The following is an 11,117-nucleotide window of genomic DNA, read 5'->3' as shown; positions in this document are numbered from 1 at the left end:
CCCCTGGTAGCCATCCCCTAAGTGGCTTGGCCCTAGCTCTCTCCCACTCCTCTGCCCTTTCTTCCACCAAACCCTTTAGAAGATTCTGCAACAACTGTCTCAGCCCATGGAAGTCAATGGGTAAGGGGCTCTGGGTCTCTTAAACCAAAAGTGTCAAACACCAAAACCCACAAGCCAGGCAACTCTCTACAGTGTTGTATGAATCAGATTAAAATGTAATTGGGAAACATTTAACAAAATAAATAAAAATAAAATTAAGCAGATACTGTCAATATGTAGCAGCAGGAACCTTTATGTACAGATTAGTGGCCCAATTTCTATTAGAAACTTTAGAATAATTAGAAATTATTTGAGTTTGACACCACTGTCTCAAACAATAGATATGAGGGCATGTTTCACAGGTCTTACAGCAGGTATATTTCATAAAACCTGCCTCAGGCATTAAAATGGCTAATTACAGCTCTGTCAACGAAGATGGTGATCATTTGTCCCTTATTTTCCAGAACAGACCCAGCTTTAAATATTCTATCCAATTTACTAATTAGATAATATTTTGTGGTTTGTTTGGTTTTTGTTTCTTTGTTATATTTTTTGTCAGATCTTATGGCCAATTTTTGCCCACATTTATCTCCTTGATCCCTATGTAACTTTGGATAAGTCACCTAACCTTCCTGGGCCTTTGATCACCAGATCTGGTCTGTCTCTTCTAGTTCCTAGTCTATGATCCTATGGCTCAGAAAATAAAGCATATGTTCTCTAAGGAGAATAAGACGAATTAGATTCTCTGCTTTTTTGATTCTACGTTGACAATGTTCTTCCCTATCCTTTTTACCCCACTTATAAAAAGAGTCTTCGGGGGGAAAAAGAAACCTGTTTCTTAGTACCCTCTCTTACATGTTACATTCAATGACTTTGAACTGAAAGGTAACATTTGACAGTGGTAGGGTAAGCTTGTTTCCTCATACGCAAGCCAAAAAAAGTATAGTGCTCCGTAGAGCAATTTTAAAAATCATGCTTGTTATTTGGTGCCAGTAACATTAAATCCCTTAAAAAAAAATTTACTGAGAGGCTTCCACCAAAGTTTTGTAAAACGAAGGGTTCCAACATTATAAAAATTCAGGAAACCGCTGATTTAATGTTTTATTCTTCCCAGTTATGATATTTATATTTTAATAGTTGATTCCTGGAAACAATCAGAGGAACATTTATCGAGCGCTTAATTTGTACTCTGTACTGTGCAAGGTACTTTACAAGCATACAGAAAAAAATAAAAGAAATAGCTCCTTCCCTCAGGGAGCTTATCATCTAGTTGATGGGGGAAAGATAATATACGTGAAGTTGTTACAACTGTTGCTGTTGTTATTTAGTCATGTCTGACTCTCTGTGACCCCATTTGAGGTTTTCTTGGCAAAGATGGTTTGCCATTTCCTTCTCCAGCTCCTTTCATAGATGAAGAAACTAAAGCAAACAGGGTTAAGTGACTTACCCAGGGTCATACAAGTAGTAAGTGTCTGTGGTCAGATTTGAACCTACAAAGATGAGTTTTCCTAACAGTATATTATCTGCTGCACCACTAAGCTGCCCTGCATATAAAGTAACAGCCAACAAAAAAAGAAGGGTGAAGTTGTATGGTAAAGGCTATTAAGTGCTAAAGCAATTTAGCGAGAGCTGAATTAGTCAAACAATGCTTCATGGAGAAGGTGGATCTTAGAACTGGCAAAAAAAAAAAATTTTTTTTAAACAACTAATATTTGCAACTACACAGAATGGAAGGCATTCCAAATGATGACAACACCAGCAAGGCTCCAAAGCAGAAATAAGTGTAATAATTTTAGGGGAAGTTGAGGAGACAGTCCTGACTAGAGGAAAGGGAGCATATTAGTAAATTCTGAGGGAAAAAAGTCATCATTAATGGTAGGTTGGGTAATATGGCAGAGCAACAAGGAAGACATTCTGAACAAAATGGCCTTTCTCCAGCCAACCGAGTAGAAAGATCTTTACTCAGCCTTTAAGGAAGGCCTAATCTCAGTGTCCCAGACATTGAAAGGGATTAGCTCATGATGGCTAGGGAAAGGAAGAGCAGAAAAACGCTTACTCCTTCACTGTCCTACAACAGCAGGGCCAGTGTTTGTCCCCAGCCCTGCAAGAATCAAGGTGTGCAGGAAAAATGTATTAGTTATGTAGCTGTTGTTGTTGTTGTTGTTTACTCATTTCAGTCATGTCCAACTCTTCATGACCCTATTTGGCATTTTCTTGGCAAAAATACTGGAGTGGTTTGCCATTTTCTTCTCCAGCTCATTTTACAAATGAGAAACCTGAGGCAAACAGGTTAAATGACTCACCCAGGGGCACACAGCTAGTGTCTGAGGCCAGATTTGAACTCAGGAAGATAAGTCTTCTTAACTTCAGGCCTGGCACTCCATCTACTGCACCACCTACTTACCCCTGTTAGTTCCATAGTCAATTCAGTTCTTACACCTGATACTTGCTTATAATTTGAACCAGGAGAGAAAGCCTAACAGTCCAGGCTGCAACAGCCAATCCACCTATATAAGGGTGCTTCTCAGTCTCTCAGATAGGTCTACACAAAGCTGGATTCCTGTACAATTAACCCTTTATTATTCGCTTGAAGATTATCTACTGATTTCCTTTGCCACCCAGCTAATTTCATTTTTGTTTCTTTGTTTTGTTTTGTTTTAAGGCAATTGGGGTTAAGTGACTTGCCCAGGGTCACAGGGCTAGTAAGTATCAAGTGTTTGGTCTGAGGACGGATTTGAATTCAGGTCCTCCTGACTTCAGGGCCAGTGCTCTATCCACTGCGCCACCTAGTTGCCCCCACCTAGCTAATTTCTAGGTCATGTCTTCATCACATGCCATGTGCTCCATGGATTCAAACCAACATTTGCTTAAGTACAACACAATTGGGAAAATATTCTATGCGTATACCCAAAAGAAAAGAAAATTGCATACTGTTTTCCAAAGCCAAATAAGAATGACTTTTAGGATTATCTACTCAAATTATCCACGCCATTTCACCCTTCTTCTATGTAGATAAATGAGTTGATCCTTTTGTAAATTTTTTACCTTGGACTCAGCAGAATTCCAAGATGTTTGCGTTTCAGATGTGTTTTGCTATATTTTCAAAATACCTCCTTTATTTGCAAAATATCCACAGCCAAGTTATTGCTCTAGTGTAAATTCATCATTAATCTCAATACTTTTGGATAGGTAATCTACCTCAGGTTAATGGCATACTTTGCTTTCATTAGTAACTTTGAGTCCAATATTCCCATCAGCAAGAGAAGTCACTCATAAAAGTATAGCTTTCAGATTTTATTTTTCTTTTTCTTTCTAAAGATTGGGTCTCCCCATTTCACCCAGGCTGAAAGAGCAGGGACTACTCATAGTTTCACTATTGATTGATATGGGAGATATAACCTGCTCGTTTTCTGGACTGGGCTAATTTGTCCTGCTTCAGATAATCTCCCAATCATAGGGACTCACCATATCTATGCAGAACTCATTGCAGACACCTACTCTGTTTAACCCACTTCAGCTCAGAGCTCCTGAACTCAAGAAATCCACCAGTCTCCACTTCCCTGATGGCTGGGATTACAGGTGTGCACCATGATCCCTAGCCAAATGAGCAAAAGGAATTCTTCAGACCATCCCTAACGTGATGAACAGGATATGTTTCTGCAAAGAAGAATAATTAGAGTCTCTGATGACAATGAGTCAACTTTACATTGTCTAACACTGAGCTGTAACAGTGAGTGATAAAGTTGCTAAAAGTCATAAATGAAATTTCTACCTTCACTAATTTAAAAAACACCAAGCATTTTCAGCCTACATAGAAATTCTCCCAGAACATTGGAACTCAGAGCAGCATTTTATTAATTTAAACTCCACATCTGCTGCAATAAGACTGCAAACAAATTACTGAACACAATCCAAAGTTGACATTATCCATGAAAGCAAGAGGCTGTGGTTAATGCCTTTCTCTACATGTGGAAAAATAAAGGTATGTTTTGCTTTTTCATTGTTATGATATAGTATGTTTCATCCCAATTTTCAGGGAACTTTTATATAAAAAACATTTTATCCCTCAAATACTTATTCTCTGTCTATTCTAAAATGCTCTGGAAAATATCCATCATTTCTCCAATATTATTATCATCCAACTCTAAATCTTTTCACATATAGAAGTTTGGTTTTATTCAGACAATCTCAAAAATAATAACTCCTTATGAGAATATTTTAACCATTTTAGATGAAAAATCTGATTACAAGGCATCCAGGGAAAGTTAATTATGGCAAAACTCTGTACTTCTTCATTTGAAAATAGAAAAAGAATATTTTTTCAGCATATTCCATGGTCTTATGCATACGCTAAAATTGATTTCCTTCTATGTATTCTTTATTTCCTGTATATTTCCTAGGAAACCTAGACTTTAAAGGTGTATACATTAAAACATAGAAATGATTGTTTTATTCATCATTTTAAAATTTTGACCAATTTGTTTAGACATCAAAAATAGACACCTTTTTCTTTACAGTTATCCCTTACATATTGCTGGAGGGGAAAGGATGTTAGGAGTATGCCACCCCCACTCTCTGGAAAATCCGCATAAAATTTTTTGGCCCTCCCTTTGTATCAGAGAAGGTCTGAATTTTTTTTTTCTTTTATGGGGTGCTTACAGTGCGTTATTGTAAAATTTATGTTAAGTTCTTGGTCATAGGCTCTGTGTCATTTGCTGCCTTTTGAATGTCATTTGCGGTTTCTGCAAAACTCCCCAAAATTTCCATTTAATTTCTTATGCCAATCCATAATATGTCAAAACCATAATGGCAATAGTCTCAATGTGGAAGGGATAACTGTAGTTTGTATGTACATGTGGGATACAGATGATGGTGCCTATATGGTGCCTAGCACCACTAAATATATAATAAGTATCCATGCATGTGTAGGGTTCTCTTGGATACTATACGAAACTATTTTATTAAATCATAGACCTTGCTCTTTAGTAGAATCTAGTAGAATGTTATGAAAAATAGTGAGCCTTGTCTACACAGTTAATAAAAATATCTTTGACATTTCCGAAATACCTCTCCAAAACAATCCTCAACACATTTTTATTCATTTTTGGGAAATGGTCTAGATTTACTGTATAATTTTATTGTAAATGGTTCCTACTTTATAAAGGAATTCTTTGCTAGCCCAGTTTGAATATGAGGTGTTTAGAAAACTATAACTGTGCAAATATAGCTTAAGTCCCCATCCAGGTCTTCTCTACCAACAGAACCAGAAAGGACCATGAATCAAACAACAAAACATTTAGTTAGGACAGAATTTCCAAAGTAAATAATTGGGCAGCTAGATGGCACAGTGGATAGAGCACAGTCCTTAGGTTCAGGAAGACCTAAGTTCAAATCTGGCCTCAGACACTTAATACTTACTAGCTGTATGATCCTGGGCAAATCACTTGACCCCATTGCCTCGCCCCCCCCCAAAAAAAAAGTTTTTAAAAGTAAATAATTAGGGAAAACCAAGTAGAAGAATCCTTCTCAATCCTCAAACACAAAGCAGGTATAATCTCTCTCAGACTTTCACACTAGGGAAAGAGGGAATACTCCTTGGACGATTCACATATCAAGGTAAACAAAAGGAGGATTTACAGCTGAACACATCTCATAGCTCAGTCTCTCTGCAATTTACTGTGCTTTGCTGCTGCTCCACTCTACCTCCAAAGCTGTTATTCACTGCTGCCATCTGTTTTACTTGTCATTTGTTGCTTTAACTTCTTTTTTAGAATGTTATCACTTTTTTGTGAGACTACCCTGGGGTAGCATAACTAGGGACTTACCAACAGCTCTGTATTAGTCAAATCTTGTACGCCAACTCCAATTGGCTAAGGACTATTTTTTTTCTTTTTTTCACACACCCTTGCAACAGCACATCCCACAATCCTCACCCCTGGCTGAGTCAGGTAAATGAATTCTTTCCCTGGCCGCTAGTATCCTAACTGTGCAAATTACCTGGAAGCTTTGGTAAGCCTCAAAGAAGCTCTTGGCAATCCTGGATGCAGGAGAAAGCTAGCAGCCATCGTTCTTTACTCCTGCCACTAGGTCAAAGATCCCTGTCCCCTTTTGCCTTGAACTTTTCTTTACTTAGTGTTGTATATCCAGTATGTCTACAACTTTTTTTGACTTCGCACACTTTGAAAATCAGTGGTGATTGCCTGCCTATGGAAAATGGGTGTATCCTGGAGAAGATGGCTCAAGAATTAGACTTCAAGGGTCAGCTAGGTGGAGAAGTAGATAGAGCACTGGCCTTGGAGTCAGGAGGACCTGAGTTCAAATCTGACCTCAGAGACATAACACTCACTTAGCTGTGTGACCCTGGGCAAGTCACTTAACCCTATTGCCTAGTTTGAAAAAAAAGAAAAGAAACATTTGTTTAACTGACTTAATTTGTGTGCAGAAAGACAAATAATTCAAATCAATATGGGAAGACTTATGTGAACTGATCCATACTGAAGTTGCAGAACCAGGAGAACACAGTGACACACACACAACGATAATTATGTATAACCCGGGATTGTCGGGGCATGCCCAATCCTCCTAGCACGGAGGTACCCTGAGGATCCTTCAGGGTATCACAGATTGCCTAAAATTGAGGCCTCTACATCCCCTGCCTTGTCAGTGTGGGGGTGGCTTTCCATTGGCTCTGCCACTCTTTCTTGTTTTATCCAGAGGGGGAAGATCCCAGCTGGCCCACAGTGCAGGTGCCATGAACAGAACTAATGAGAGAGGAATAATTTCCTTTCCTTGCTATCCCTCTTTTATATGGACTCTGAAAATGGGTCTGGGGGTATTTGTTTCTTTTCTTTGCCTTTTGCCCTCCATTTCAGTTGCTGCCACCGATCGCAGCAGAACTAGGAATTGAAGCCAGGGTGACCTTGGAGCCAGGATTTCAAGCAGGATATGGAAACCAGCCCAGGAGGGAAGCCCTGAGAAGCAAGGGTGCCTGAGACTTGAGGAGGGCTCTTGCCTTGGAACTTGGATTGTTGTGCCCTCTGGTCATCCGGTTAAGCTTTGAACCTAATCCCCTTCTCCCTAGAAACTGAGGTGGCATAGAAGAAGATTTATATTAAGATTTATATATTTGTGAAGATATATTTAGGTAATTATAATCTTGTAAAAGCTAATCCAGACTTCTTAGTGGCAGAATGGAATTGGGGTGCAGGGGAACTCCCCTAACACCATCAGTGGGGCCTGGAGCCATATGAAGAGAGCCTAGACACCCTTAACCACCTTAAAGGTACAAGATAACCCTGGAATAGGGGTGTAACCTAGACTTCCTGATATGACAGTAAGTGTTACGATATGTAAATGAAAAGAACGCCAGGAAAAAAAAGGCAAAATTCTGGATGATCATAATGATCATGCTTGTACCAGAAAGAGAATAATGAAACATACCACTCTTCTCCCAAAAGAGAAGTAAGGAATAAAGGGTATAAAAAGTCGTATTTACTATAAGATGTGATGCCTGTGCTGGTTGATCTTGCTTAATTATTTTTCTTTTTCACAAGAAAGGGGTCAATGTGATTGGAGGGAAATGTAGAAAAGGTAGTTATATTCAGAAATAACATGTCCAAACAAAACAAGGCATTGCTATACCTTATTTTTTAAAAGAACGAGACTTCAAACAAATAAAATTTTGCCTGCTTGTCTAAAGCAAATTTGTATAAAGGGCCTCCACCTCTATCTCCATCTTGCTCTTCTTTTGCCAAATTATATTTTGTATCATGTAACTGTGCCCCAAATTGCTGACTCCTAATATAACTTATAAAAACTAAGCAAAGAAGAAAAAGAACCAGTCAGAAACCATCATATAAGGTATGCCAAAATATACAAATATGTGCTGAATTTCAACTTTGATACTAACAAATGAGCATACTGTTGAATAGAAGTGTTAACAATACTGCTCTGGGAAGGGATTTGGGAATGTAAAGATCTCAGTATCTTTAAGCCATATGACTCCTACTTAAAGACCCTAGGCTGACTAAACTCCACTGAATAAACAGAGAACCTTTTTGCTTGAGAGAAAGGAGGTATAATTAATGAGTACTTGCTAGTACTTGGACTTTCAGAGAAACTTCTAGCTCCATACAAACATGCAAATCCATCAAAAACAATAAATTGAAGGTTTGATTCTTAATACAGCTCCCAAAACACTGGCATACAAGCATTTCTGTAGATGGGATGGAACTAGATTGACTCTCTTAGGCCCTGTTAAGAGTATGTTAGCAAAGGGCCCCACAGATCTCCAGTGTTCAAACTCAGCAGAAGGGAGAGGGGAAGGTTGAAAAAGAACCTGGGGCAGGATAGGGAAGGAAGGGAGGAAGGAATGAGACTACTGAAATAGAACCACAAAATTTCCTGCTACCCATTCTTAATGTCAGTTTTGAATTAAAGAAGTCGAACTCTATTCACAACAGAAAGTCACCTCCTCAATCTGGTCATTGTCATTCATTTAAACTATTATTCTGACTGTGGCTGAGTTGGAAAGACCCATTATTAATTATATCCTACTTCATTCCAAATATCTAAAGTAATAAAGTGGCAATATCTTAATCTTTAACTGACAAGGATAATGAAGTCGGCAGGTGCTCAAGAAAAGGATATCACTTTTTAAAAGTAGCTGAAAGCAGAGCTAGAAACTAGGTAAATGGAGCTAACAGCCAAGACAAAATGGCTCTTGAAGCGAAGCCTCTCATCTAAGCACCTATCCCATTTCTAAATGGTCTTTGGAGATAATGAACTCTCAAATACAGACATACTTTCTTGTCTAATACAACAAACGTGTTTAGAAAAAACAAATGTATGTTAAATTAATGTTCCTATCCTCTCCCAAAAAAGAGCTTTTACTCTTTCTATTCATATTTTTCCATCTCTATGGCCAACTGATAATGATCTCATTTTTAAGCCAGCAAAAATGCTATCAAATTGAATGTATATTCATACATTCATGTCTCCATATAACAGGCACTACTCCAAGCTTTATATCTTGAAGTGATTTTGTAAATAACTTAGGGGCCGTAACAGCTATCATACCGCAATTCCTCTTCAGAGGCTCCTTCAGGGAAGGTGAAATCTCAAACATGGACCAAAGTAGAGAATACTGTGGAAAACAATGAACTGGGAGTCAAGAGATCTCGATTTTGATTCTAGTTCTAAAGTTAATTATGCATGCCATCAGTAGCACATAGATTAAAATTAGAAGAATACAGAAAAGATTTATGGGGCCTCTGCACAAAGATGGCATGCAAATTCTCAACATATTGCATTTTTTCCTCTATTGCCAGAGCTACTACCTTCCTGAATTATTACATTAACCTCTTGGTCTTCCTACCACCATATTCCCCCCCAAAATCATCATTCACAACTCTGTCAGATTTATCTTATTTGTGGAAGACCTAACCCTTCAATGATTCAATTGATTCAAGTTCAGACTCCTTTGCCTGGTATCAAGGAATTCCACAATCTGATTTTACCCTTCTATGATGATAGATAGATAGATAGATAGATAGATAGATAGATAGATAGATAGACAGACAGACAGACAGACAGACAGACAGACAGACAGATAGATAGATAGATAGATAGATAGATAGAGCATTTATTAATTTCTTACTATATACTAGATATTGTTCATTCTATGTGGCCTCTGAGGCTGAGATGCAACAGGTTATGGATCAATTCTCTGTAGCTTGTTCTAATTTTGACCTGACAATTAATACCAAGAAGGCAGAGGTTCTCCACCAGCCAGCACCACACCATCCATGCATGATTTAGAGCTGGAAGTGACCTTGATGTATTATCTAGCCCAAACCTCTCGCTTTACCTTTAAGGATAATAAGTTAAAAAGAGGTTAGGACTTGTCTGAAATCATACAGAAGCCAGGGATCTAGCATAAATGTTTCTAGTCCAGATTTCCTGATTCTACATCTAGTACTCTGCCCTTTCTTCTCTCCTATGTTGTTTCTTCTGTGCTTGCTACATCACTACATCAGTGAAGTTGGACACGAAAACAAGCATTAAGTACCTAATATGTGTTAGACACTATGTAAAAAGCCTTACAACTATTATCACATTTGATCCTTACAACAGTCCTGTGAAGTAGATGCTATTATTGTCCCTATTTCATAGCTGAGGAAACTGAGTCAGACAGAAGTTAAATGACTTGTACTATGAAGATCTGTTCCACCATACAAATAACTTTTTTCTGTTACATTTCCAAATCACACACTTTTGAATTTATGGAAGACATCCAATGTAGAAAACTGTTTATTTCAAATCAATATAGACAGATCAAAAAAGTAAATGAGGATGGTTCTCAAGGATGAGAAATATAGTTGAGTTTGAAAACAAAAGGATGACATTATCTCAAAACAGCACAAATGGACCAGCCATTCCTAATGATGGACCTACCATGACAGCACACAAACATCTTCATTGTATTGTGCTAAGAAAAATACAAAACTCAGCTGGCAGAACAAATTAAACAATGAGGCTGCACATGTTATTCAGTTTATTGGTAAATCCACATTGACACTCAATTTTGTTTGTATTTGCCACATGAATGGTGAAAATATCAACTGTGAAATTTTATCTTTAGCTCAGATTCAGTGGGATAACTATCCATTGCCAATCTTCTGCAAATTGCAGTCAGCTCAGCGCTTTGGTCCCTTGCTTTTGAATTGATGGTTCCTGAGACAGATAAGGGCCAACAGAAATTCTTTCAGTATTTGTGTTGATTAATGATGATTGGAAGGGAGTATGTAAATGGGACAGCTAGATGAAAAACTCTTTATAAACAATGAAGTGAAAGAAAGCCAGTATAGCCATACTGCAAAAGCCAAACTGTGAGATATTGTACAATATTATAATTAAATCATTTCAAAAAATTTCATTTTAACATAAAAATTTAGATTTCACAAATATCACCTAAGCCCCTGACTTATTCAGTATATTCATTTTCTCTGTGTGGTAATTTAAAAGTCACACTTTTAACAAAGGCTTGGGGAATCAAGTTAAATTATAGCTCCTCCAAA

At 37.8% G+C, this 11,117-nt stretch overlaps 1 non-coding gene across 1 annotated transcript; it reads left to right on the top strand.

The window, feature by feature from the left end:
* Positions 1–9,252: 9,252 nt before the first annotated feature.
* On the top strand, positions 9,253–9,356 carry LOC144454635 (U6 spliceosomal RNA). The gene has a single exon (XR_013483145.1). It is a non-coding gene; the product is annotated as a U6 spliceosomal RNA (small nuclear RNA).
* The last annotated feature ends 1,761 nt before the right edge of the window (positions 9,357–11,117 follow it).

Source organism: Phascolarctos cinereus, unplaced genomic scaffold (assembly GCF_003287225.1).
Source record: "Phascolarctos cinereus isolate Bilbo 61053 unplaced genomic scaffold, phaCin_HiC Scaffold_726;HRSCAF=1367, whole genome shotgun sequence".
In the NCBI taxonomy this organism is placed as follows: Eukaryota; Metazoa; Chordata; class Mammalia; order Diprotodontia; family Phascolarctidae; genus Phascolarctos; species Phascolarctos cinereus.
Note: the sequence above shows the minus strand (reverse complement) of the source record. Positions and strands in the feature narration are given on the sequence as shown.